At 37.0% G+C, this 10,670-nt stretch overlaps 1 pseudogene; it reads left to right on the forward strand.

Annotated features, from left to right (window-relative positions):
• Positions 1–10,310: 10,310 nt before the first annotated feature.
• LOC119061939 (uncharacterized) lies at positions 10,311–10,433 on the forward strand (annotated as a pseudogene).
• The last annotated feature ends 237 nt before the right edge of the window (positions 10,434–10,670 follow it).

Genomic DNA, 10,670 nt, shown 5'->3' on the forward strand with positions numbered 1-10,670 from the left:
CAGTCAGGGGGCTGCAGGAAACCTGAAGAAGAAGAAAGCTGATGTGGGACACCCATTGTAGTGCACAAAAGGCTAAACATGTGCTGTTGTATGGATGTATCTTTGAGACACTTGTTTATCACTGGCTTCAGAATATACTTAGCCAATGTGTTTAACGTTAGAGTCACAAGAACAGCTGCCGCTCGTGTAAGTAATACCCTCATACACAGTGCATCCTGATTTGCCAAACCAGATTCAGGACCTCTCTGCAGTGAATGTTTTATGCTGCCTGGCACGCCTCTTATTGACCCACACAGGCTAGCCTACACGTGCAGGCACACACGCAGACACACTCTGTGGAGATTTGGAGCTGTTTGAAATCGAAAACCATTTTAGCTAAGTCCCAAAGGTAACAAAATAACCTCAAAGTTCTCACAAAAGCTGTATTTTACACGTGAAAATAAAAAGCTGAACCTTTTTGGGGAGGAGCGGGATTCTCCAATACGCTCAAACATATATGAAAAGTCAAAATAGTGAAAAACGAAAGAAAAGGAAAGGGAGGGAGGGAGGAAGGAAGGAGAAAAGACAGAATTTGAGTATTTACCTTTCCTGAGTCTTATGATTCATTCCAATATTTTTTACTAAAAATAGATAGTTTCTTCTTATTTATAAGAAGTTGGATTATTACAAACTTGATTTTATATTTAATAACTGTAACAATTGAGATTTGCTCTAGACACACCCAAACTACAGTTCTTAGAATGCAGGAGTATTGACAAGCCCACCAGGAGGGAAGCATTCTCTTCATTGCAGTGTTCTCTAGTCATACCCTGTATTTCTGCTCTATCAAGAAAAAAGTTAAGTAAATAATGTTTAGTTTGCACTTGGAAAAAATAATTTCACCGAGTTACAACACTCTACCTCTGAGTGAGAAACAATGAAATAAAGTAAATATGTGCATTACTACTGTAATTTTTTACATTCTTCTTTAACAGAAAGAACTAGATCAACTTTTTGAACTAATTCTTACTTTTATTTTTATTGTCTATTTTCACTTTGCCACTCCAATATTTCTCTAACCTTGAGGTGCATTTCACCATTGCTTTTTTGTTGTGTGAAGTGTCATTTTTAAAGCATATTAACATTTACTGACATCATTATTTTTTAAGGACCTAACTAAAGGTTCACTGTCAATATAAAAATTGAATTAAAATAGTAGAACAAGGTATACATTTACAAAAAAGTGATAGCAACCAAAGAACTGTACGAATTTATCACAACAAAACAATTAAAGTGTTAAGCAATTAACTTTAACTACAACCATGGACTCAATACCCTTTGTTGCTATTCTTCTCTAACTGCAGAGGGACTTGGATGAGACTTACATCAGAGTAACCTCATGTTTATTGGTACACAGACCAGCATGTGTTCATAACCTTGTAAAAAGATAAGGACTGATAATTCTATAAATGGTTTTTAATCTGATTTTGAAATTATTTTACTACAAAAAGTAATAATCATTAAATGATTAAATGACTAAATCATTTACATGACTAAATCATGTTTTATACAGCAAATAGAGAATTGAAAATTAGTTCTCAAACAAAAATCAGACTCTCTTGGCCATTATCCCTACGTGTTTATTTGCCTTTGCTAAATAACCAACTACTTCCAAATTTAGTGGCTTAAAACAGCCAATTTATTTTGCTTCAGATTTTGTGGGTCGGACATCCTGGAGCAGTTTGACTAGTCAGTTCTCACTTGGGGTCCCTCAGGTGGTTGCAGTCAGATGTAGGGGGGCTGCCATTACCAAGGCTCGCCGGGGCTGGACATCTAAGGTGACTCGCTCTCATGGCTGGCACTGGATATTGGCTGTCAGCTGGGATCTGAGCTGCGCTGTCAACCTGCATACCTATGCGAAGTCTCACGAGCAGGGCCTCGGCTCCCTCCCAGCAAGGAGCTCTAAGGATGGTTGGGCTTCTTACATGGCAGCTCATAGTTCTAACCTCACATGTCCCAGTGACAAAGGTAAAAGATGCCTTGGAATTCCGACAATGCCTCTTTGGCTGAATTGTACTAGTTATAAACAAGTCTCTAAGGCTAGCCCATATTTAAGAGGAGGGGACAAAGTTTTCACCTCTTGATGAGTAGAGCATAAAAGATTTATGGACCTATGTTAAAAGCACCACACTACACTCTGTATGACAACAGTACACCGATCATTTGAGAGACAATGTGGAAATCCTAGCTCTTCACCATGAGCCCTATCCACAGAATACCATTTTAGTCAATGTAGAGCTCAAAGCACCACAAATACCATGCAGTAGCTGTGACAAGTTATATTTTCCAACAATTACCAAAATGATCTTTCAGGTGCCACCTGCTTTCAGAACCTTACCACTTCTCTGTCAGGAGGTGGAATCACTTTCCCCCTACCTTGAAATCAGACAGGTCTTTGGATGGTCTTGACAGATAGAAAGCAGAAAAAAAGTGACACTATGTGATTTCCAAGGCTGACTCACAAGAGGTGATGTGGTTTCTATCCGAGCTTCACACTTTGGAATACTCAGCCTGGGAACCCAATTACCACATGGTGGGTGAGGAAGCCCAAGCCATCTGCAGAAGCATTCAAAGGCATTCCAGCTGAGAACTTCAGCTGAGGTCTCAGCCCGTGGGTAATGTCACCTGTGAGCTTTCAGACAACTCCAACCCCAGCCTTTGAGCCATCTTAGATGATGCTGATTCTAGCAGAGACCAGTCATCTCTGCCAAGTCTTTTCCCATTTGAGATTTATGAACAAATTAATGTTTTGGGGTGACTTTTTATATAGCTATAGGTAGCCAAAATAAGTGACTAGCCTCTAACCTGCTAGGTGGTGTTAAATTTGAATAACAAAAGTGTCTAATTTGCAGATTAATCTTTGCTCTCAAGAATAAGGTGGGAGATGCATTTCAAGGATTACTTGGAGTTAATAGAAATAAAATCAGAATGAAATGGTTATTAATTGAAAGATTCTCTAAGCCAGTTTTCAATTACCAAAGAATTCTATGTGTGGTGAAGATAGTAGTTTTGAAGGTCTATAATACCAAAAATGGCTTTTTAAAGCAGATTAATCAGAAACACAATGCTACATATCCAATTAACTTGAAAGTTCTCTTCTTTGAGGAAATATATGTACAAGATATAGCTTTGGGTAATCAATCCATTCATTCATTTGATAAACATTTATTAAGTTTTTATTGTATTCCAGATATTATTCTATGTGCTGGGAATACAGCAGTGAACAAACCAGACATTGTACTCTGGGAAATGAATAGAAGATAAACAGATACTAAACAAAGACATAAATAAAATATATAAAATGCCAGTAAGTGATCAATAGAGGAAAATTCTGGAGAAAGAAGATAGCACACGCGGGGCAGGATGGAAGGAGATAATCACATAGAGGACGGTCAGGGGAGACCTCACTGACATGATGAGATTTCTCACCAGAAAAAAATTGCAAAAAATGAGAGAGGAAGCAAAGAAGTCATCTAGAAAAAGCATGTTCTAAGCAGAGGGAACAGAGAGTGTAGAAGCCTGCCAAAGCCAGCAGGATGGTGGATTGGCCTAGTAAGAGCAAGAAAGCCAGGTGTTAGGGCTTACACTAAGGAGAAGATAGTAGAAGGCAAAGGAAGTAGAGGACTAGCTTAAGCCTTCCGGGACGTTATAAAAATTTACTCTGCACAAGAAGTGAATCTTTTGGAAAAGTTTGAACAAAAGGATGACACGATATAACAGATTTAAAAGGATATTTCTGGCTGTTGAAATGAGATTATACAGTAGGGTGCAGAATGGAATAATTAGGTGAATAAAAATAGTTGCTTGGACAAAGATAATTATGGAAGAGTGGTAAAAAATGATTGAACCAGGATGTATTTTGATGGTAGAAAATGAATAGATTTGCTGATGGATTGGATTGGTTATGGGGTAGTAGAGGAAGACAAAATTCAGGCTGACTTGAGATATTCAGAGTGAGCTGCTAAAAGAAGGAAGGTGCCATTTAATTAGATGGTGAATATTGTGGGAAAAGATGCTTCGGGGGGAGATCATGAGGTCTTGGTGTGTTAAGTTTGAGGTGTCTATTAGACGTCCAGTAAAATGATAGTTAGCAGTCTGGAAGTTAGTAGAAACATGGGAATCAGTTGGGAGATTTCTATATTTAGATGGTTCATCAGACTGGACAAGTTCATCAAGCAGTCTTCTAATTTTTATGGGGACTGAGGTAAACAGTCACAAAGAGCAGACCGACCCTATCCATTATTTCGCAGGTTATATATACCTGGAAAAAGAATTGCTGAACCCCAAGAAGGACTAAGAGATAACAATACTATTAGTGTCAATTTATTCTTTGAATGGCCAGCTCCAACAGCATGACCTGTTTACAAAATGGCTTCTGTTTCTAGCATTTTCTTTGTCTGAATATATTTACAGTTTCGTATTGTCGGAACAAGAAATTGTTGTTAATGCAATTCAGTTACTTGAAAAAAAGCTTGCTTGGATAAAGTTTGTTTCTCTGCCTAACTCTCAAATAAAGTATTTACCTTGATAAGTACTGTTACCTACTGCAAATAATGTGCCCTTACAGAAAGAAATAAAGCAGAAATTACAGGTTACTGAAGGGAGCCCATGGATTTGCTTATTTGAGGATTCTTCAAAATAGATGTTTCCGTTGTAAATGCCATCAGTTTGGTCTGATGCTAAGATCACCTTCAACTTGCATACACAAATGCAAATGTTGCCATCCAAGCCGCATTTTTTCCCCAGATTCAACAGTGCAAATTAAACAGTGAAGTTTACCTAATATAAATTATCCAAGTGCCCAACCTACAGAAAATGCAAGACTAAAAGCCCCTTCATGGTAGAATTTCTGCACAGGAGTTCTACATCAGCCAACATTTACAAAAGACACCATCAAAGAAGTTTAAAGTTTAAGAGCTGGGAATTGTCAAAGAGATCAGTCTCTTGACTGTTCCAGCCAGTAAAAACGTGCAAGTAGAGAAGGAGAGTGTTTTAAAACTCTACAGAGCTAAATCTTGGTAATTTTTTAAAGTAGCTTTATTGCTAACATATAGTCTCCTGGTTTTTTCATTGTGTTTGGAAAGTTTTTCAGAGAATGGGTTGTGAGACCTCAGAACTGGGGGGAGGGGAGAAGTGCACATGGACAAGTCAAGGTCATCATTAACATTTAACACCGTGAGAGAAACACTGAGATTCACCTATTCACCCTTCCCTCTTCATTTAGCCCTGGTGGAGCTCAAGAGGGCAATGAATTAAATTTATTCCAGACGACCTGGGGTTTTAGCTACTGTGAGTGACAGACTGGTGTTGGAAGCAGCTATGAAAGAGTACGCCAATCTGATCCTGCACTCCATTAACACAAGGAAAATGAATGAAAGTTAAATACACATAAATTTAAAGGCTGCAAGTTCATGGCAGTGTGACTTAAACAGTTTAAGGTTAAAATACTAGTCTGCATATTTTTATCTGAAAGTTTCAAACTTGTGAACTTACAAGAGTATTTGACATTTTGATGTACCAAGTTCATAAGGCATACTTTGGGAAAAAGTGAGTGTGCATCTGTTTATTTTGGCATGCATAAAGCACAAAGCCATGTTATAATTCTATGTCATTATGGCATGACTTTGCACATAAGATGCCACAGCATTATAATAAAAGCCACCAGATGTCACTGTTACAGATTATTTTCAAGTATATGGCAATCTAAAACTATGTTAACTTTCCATTACTCGGTTTGAAGAAATTCTAGGTTATAATTTGCCATCAAGAAAATATTTGCCATTGGGCTTTTTTAACTTGTAGGAAATTTTTTCCATGGGTCTTTAACTGCTCTTTATTAGTATTATTTTTTTGGTTATTTTTATAGTGGCTCTAAACTTAATTAGGGAATAGATTTCCCACCACAAAGGTGCTGTCAGAAGTTTTCCTTTGAAAGACTTATATACAAATAGGACAATTTCTTGCCTTCTCAGAAATGTTTAAAGGTGGACTGATGTGAAATTAATTCCCTAATCCTCTGATTCTTTGACTTGAGTGGGATCAAATATTTGGCAGAGAGCTGGGCATGGTGGAAAAGATAATTAGTTAAGCATGTGAATGAGAGAGATTCCACACTCACAACACTCACTGTTACATAGGGGAGATCAAAGATGAATCGATACAATTTAAGAAATATTACGTATCTTATATATAGGGTGCATTTCCCTTCTTATAGGAGTATACTATAGACAACATTTCTCCCTATTTAGTCTAAGTGAAACAAAGGATTTTATAATGAGAATTTCTGTCTAGGAAGCAGATTAATGAGGCAGATTTTGGAGTACACTAGATTTTGGGATCTTTGGCAATTCTCACCCTATACGGGGCAATTTACACCATTTACAAACAGAGGTTTATTGTGATATGTGCTGAACTCCAGTTGACTGATTAAAATAAGGATCTTGCAGGACATCAGATGGAGTACCATTTTAAGGAATGGGTTGGTTGGTTTGTTTCATTTTGTTTTAGAAAGGACTGTGTAGGTAAAAGAAAAGGGATTTCATGACTTTATAGGACTAGTTTAATCCCACTAAATGCATGTTGGTATGTTGCCATAGGTCAGTAATATCTATATTAAAAAAGAAAGAAAAATTTAGAAAAGTTTTGAGAAGTAATAATGTCCCTATGTCTTGTAAGAACAAGTAGTAACAGCTACAGAACCTGCCCCTGTGCTCCCACAGCTGTGGAATGTGGCTCAGCATGTGGGGAGCTGGGCCCTTTGCTGTCAGCCCAGGGCAAGGGATGCTTATCCAGGTAAAATCAAGTTTATTCTTCAGTAGATGCAAAATATTTTCCCTATGAGGTGTGTAATAGTCTAAGTAGAAGCTGTTATGCAAAGAACTAAGGAACTGGCCTGACATTGTTAAACATAATTTTTTGTAAGTTTTAATGGTAGTAAAAATAAAAAAAAACAAAATAGGGGCAGGTTGACTTAGGAATTTCTTAGAAACATTATCATGAGGGGTGTCAGTAAAATTTCCTTTTCCAGGCTTCTTTGTTTGAATACATAAAGGAGGTAAAGAGAGGGAAGAATCTACCATTCAGAGCATTCCATGTTTTACTTCTCTGAGAAGTCTTCTAGTTCTAAGCTGGTTATGCTTAAATTTCCCAAACAATGATTAAAAATTTCAGTAATTAGGAACTGGCCTAGATTCAAACTACTGACCAATTTGAAAGGACAATGTCTTTTTCAATTTCCTGGGGCTTCTGTCTGTTCATGAGGGAGGGAGGGAGGAGGTAAGGAGAGCAGCACTGTTCAATCTACCTGACAAAGGATATTTCTCTGATCTCCCCTTGCATTTCCCATTGTCGTTTTGGTTGTTGCTGTTGTTTTATTGAGGACCTAGTCTCTGTGATACTGAGTGTGGCAAATTAGAGAAATTTGTCAGAACAGAGCAGCTTACATGCTTAGACATTTAACTGAAATGCTTCCCAGATTAGCATCTCCTTTGGTGTGAGAAGATAAGGTTGCATGCAGAGAGTAGAGAGAATCAAGTAACTGCAGCACTTCATAGCCAACTCCTTGACATTTTTAAGCCTGTTCAAGAAATAGTGGAGATGGGGCTTCAAATTCTCATTGTTAGCTTGCTTGGTACAAAGCACAGAGTCAAATGTATGCCTAATCATTAAATCATACTTGTTTTATTATGTCCTCTCAGCTGTCTTTGCTGTGTTTCCCAAGTCATAATATCAGTCTTGATCACCTCAGAGGCCATCAAGTATAGGCCTACTTTCCACACCCTGCTTATCTCATTTAAACTTGTCTACCTTTGCATTACACACACACACACACACACACACACACACACACGTCATGAACAAGGAAGAATATAAAAAGGGAAAAACCTTTAGCTCTGGGTGGGTAGCTTAGTTGATTTCAGCATTGCCACGTACACCAAAAGGCCGTGGCTTCCATTCCCTGTCAGGCCACATACCTAGGTTGCAAGCTCAATACCTGGTTGGGGTATGTAAGTGAGACAAGCGATCAGTGTTCTCTCTGTCTGCCTCCCTGTCCCTTCCTTTCTCTCTAAAATCAGTAAACATATTCTTGGGACAGGATTTTTTTTTAAAGGGGGAGAACTTTAAAAGATTTCATCCAGCGGTGAGGATGAATATTGAGAATATTTTTCTATATATATTTTCATGTATATTACATTGTTACAAATTGTCTTAGTTCAATTGGTGGGGTCTAGGTTTCTTCCCACAATTTCATTTGAGATAAATTTTAACAAGTACAAGATTTTAAAAAATAGTTATTGCAAAATTTACAATTATCATCCTTTATTTACTCTACCAAAACCGATGATTACATTGCAAATGTCCTGAAATATCTTACTGGTAAAAATACACCTTGAAAAAGCTCTCCCTCATAATTACCTCCTTTCTTTGTTTTGGAAACACACTCTGTTCGTTTTGTGAAGGGGTTCTTATTCATCAATAATGTCAATGGCTACAAGAGGCTGGTTTTCCTGCCCAAATGCCTGTGAATAACCTTTGAATTTTGCTTCTAGGATTGGTTTTAAGCTGCAGTGGCTCTAGGACTTCTAAAGAGAAGGGGCTATTGCATAGCAGTCATGTTGGAGGTCTGTTGACACATACACTGTGGCATTTTGGACATCAGTTTGGTTGAGGGTGGCTGATGGATATGACTGGTGAGGCAACACCAATTGTCCACTCCCAGATCACTCACTGGATCAATCTTAAGAAAAAGAGGAAGGGCTGTGTCTGCACATTTCAGAAAGCCATCTATTTGTAAATTTATCAGATAAATAAAAAATCATCAGGCAAGAAAAGGAAGGCCAAAGACTAATATACAGAGAATCACTGAAATTCTAAACTTTTGTTAGGCAGTTACTAACTTTCTAAGAAAATCAAATTCTTGCATTTGTGATGGATAAGGAGCAGCTCCATCTAAAATCCTGAATTTTGTCACTTGATTTCACCTTTCTCTTGAGATCCAAACTGGTTCTACCTGCCTCATTTATGAGGGTCACTAGTAGAGGTAGGTGGATTACTGAGCCTCATAAACTTTTTAAGATTGCATCAGTCAAGCACAAAATTACTCAAAGCCAGAAATTTCTTAAAAGTGATATAAAATGACATGATGCAAGGCAATCTTTAAACTATGTAACCCCAAATCTTGAGTTTGGGGTTTACCTCAAAAGTTTTGAGGTCTCTCGATCTGTGCCAATACAGTAGCCTTTAGCCACACGAGACTGTTAAACACTTGAAATATGCATAGTCCCAATTGAGATGTGCTGAAAGTGTAAAATGCACACTGGATTTCAAACACGTAACACAAAAAGAATGTAACGTACCTCATTAATGATAATTGATTATATATTAAAATGATATTTATGATGAGAGTTAAACTAAATAAAATACACAAAATTATTTTTATCTGTTCCTTTTTTATTTTAAAGTGGCTACTAGAAAATTTTTAATTCTACATATGATTTATATTATATTTCCCTTGGACAGTACTCTAAGAAAATGCTCTGGTAATGTTCTCGTCTTGCTCCTAGCCTGCCACCATTGTAGCAATTTTAGTAATAATATTGGTTTAGCTTGGAGCTTTTGAATTTAAGCAAATCTAACTTTATATCCAAGTTCCCCACTTACTGCCTGAGTGACTTTGGACACATTATTTAAACTCTGTCTGAATTTCTCCAGCTATAAAATAGAGATAACAAAATAGTGCCCACCTGCATCTTATAGTTTCTATGAGATGAAATGAAACTATAAATTTCTTATTGGCCTTACATATAAGAATCATTCAATTATGACTAGTGTTACTTATATTCTCAATTCCTGCTACCAAGGAACTCCCCTTAGTGTGAGATTCATCAAATCTAGGCTTAAGAAAATAAAATCTCCAGAATACTTGATATTATCCCCTCATCTGCCTAAATAAATTTCCCAGATGGCAGACACCCAAAATGACACATTTTCAAAAGAGACCAGGCCTTACCTTAGGGATGTAATCGTCTTACAGGCTATAAGTGGGTGATCAATATTCCTATTGGAAACACATACCTATAGGTATAAGACATGTAGATATAGCTGATTCATGACATAAACAAACAAAATAAATCATCTGATGTTGAAGAAGGAATTTAACATAAAATGTCATCAACTAGAGTGACTGAATATTTTATTGCACAAACTGATTTTTTTTAATTTTTAAATGAAATTGTCAAATATGGCCCAGTGTTAAAAATCAACAGAAAGATTGCCTTCTGTTGCTCATTCATTTTTGGAAACTAGTGAATGTGGTGTCAAGAAAGGTGTAAACTAAACACTTTGCTGCCTTTGAATATGATGTCTTTGATATAGGAGCTTTATAAGTAGCAGTGTAGCAGTGTAAAAAAATAAACAGAAAGAATGTTTATAACAGAAAATATTACTTTATTCATACAGAAACAAAACACAGTAAAACCCTGCTAGGTCTGCATTTGGAATCTTGCCTGCAGTTTTGTTCACCAAGCCTAAAAGAAGCATAAAATAAGAGAGAATTAAGCTCATAGCAGCTGAGATAATCAAGAAGAGGAGAATGCATCTGAATAACTCTAGAAAAAGAAAAATCCAAACAT

The sequence above is a fragment of the Artibeus jamaicensis genome, unplaced genomic scaffold (genome assembly GCF_021234435.1).
Source record: "Artibeus jamaicensis isolate MK-2021 breed Jamaican fruit bat unplaced genomic scaffold, CSHL_Jam_final contig_452, whole genome shotgun sequence".
In the NCBI taxonomy this organism is placed as follows: domain Eukaryota; kingdom Metazoa; phylum Chordata; class Mammalia; order Chiroptera; family Phyllostomidae; genus Artibeus; species Artibeus jamaicensis.